We start from the raw sequence: 1,939 nt of genomic DNA on the forward strand, positions 1-1,939 counted from the left end.
TTATACCCTATCGTAAAATTTATGAGCCATTATAAAGCAAAGGGAACAAAAAAGTTAAAAAAAAACTATTGAAAATGTATGGTTTGAAGAAATTTGGGACGAAATGCTAAAAAAATCGTATTGTCCATGTGGGCATGTGTTGAGGCTTTCATAAAAGCAGGAGGGTCTACTAAATATTGGATTACTATTTATTATTGTCTTGTGTCAATTGCCTTTTTATTTTAATTCATAGAAAAATATATACTGTAATATTATTTTAGTTAGACATTAGAAAAAAATTTAAAAATTACCCTATTGTACATGTTTTTTTAAAATTCATATTTCGTCCTAATTTTAAAATATAAATAACCTCTTTTAATCGTAAAACATGTTTAATAGTTTAAATCAAATAATAAAACCAAAAAAACTCGTATATACACTGCCGGTCACTGAAATTATATATTAGATTAATGGAATTATTCTTTATATGTACATATTGTGTAATTTAGAAGAGTTTTCTATTAATTTGCGTAGCTTAAACTTTCAATATTTAAAAAATATTGAACATTAAACAACTACATGATAATTTACGAATAAAATTATGAAATAAAAAAATACGCACGTTTACAAAATTGAATTATATTTAATTTGTGACAAATTGATACATACATACTGTTTTATGACTAGATAATTATGGAGGACATTTTTACATAAGAAATACACAAAAATTAAACATTAAACATATTATTTTAAGACTAACTTAGCACCTCATTCGTGAAAATTCGCATTAACTTCACTTAAGACAAATGTCTACAATTTTGAACATCTCGTTCACATACATATGTACATATACAAAGCTGAAGTACGTATGTATATAATATTATAATTTTCATTAAAAATATCCAAATGTATTTCCATTTCAAGCCAACAAAGACGACTTTTGCTAAAAATTACTACTAATTTCGCAATCCATAATGGTCACAATAATTGGAATGAACATGTAGAATAGAAATGGAATAAAATAAGATAGATGATTAACTGAATACATACATACGCAATACAAAGCCTTACAAATACAATACATTTGATACAGTACGTTATTTTAATACAAATTCTTAATTTTGAATATTCAAATTCGATACATATTACCTAATAGACGAATTCCAATATTTGTTATAAATCGAAAAGTCTAAACACATTGCAATTAATTTGGAAAAATTATTGAAATAACGATTGTTGAAAAAGTCTACAAGTTCCAGTCTTTTTAGATGTGTTATATTTGAATACATATGCAAATATTTTTGACACTAATTTAAATCATTTTTACAATCACAGATTAACGTCATACTAAATTTTCAAATATTAGCAATGCCAACATAGAAAATTTATAACTTTACCAACACCTGACAAAATTGGACGGGCATGTAAGAAAAATTCATATTTCATCACAGACCTTTCAAACATCTTCTGTAAATATTGTCAAAAGCAATACATGTTGCCAATTTAAGCTAATAATTTAAAATATCTTTAACTAATAGATTAAATTTTAATGAACAGAAGACATGACCCCCCCAATTTTGTCATATATTGTGATATTTTATGCTATGAAGTATCCAAGATAATACTTAAGCAGTTGTATTACATTAAGTTAATTACCACTAAGAATACATGTTACGACTGCAAAAGTTTAAAAAAAAAAGCAAAAATTAAACTATATTAATAATATAATATAATAAATAACTGACTGAAAAAGGGTATGAAGTAATCATATTTAATATTAAAAATATATGTACATGTTGTAACTGTTTTTAAAATACACCTACATACATACATCAGTCAATAATAGTACACATAAAATAAATAATGAAAATATGTACATTTTACTTTCACTTCACTCAAAATAGGTCATTGATATTTTAACCATGTATTAGATGTATAATATATATGTATATTGTGTGTT

This window comes from Arctopsyche grandis, chromosome 6, assembly GCF_051622035.1.
Source record: "Arctopsyche grandis isolate Sample6627 chromosome 6, ASM5162203v2, whole genome shotgun sequence".
NCBI lineage: Eukaryota > Metazoa > Arthropoda > Insecta > Trichoptera > Hydropsychidae > Arctopsyche > Arctopsyche grandis.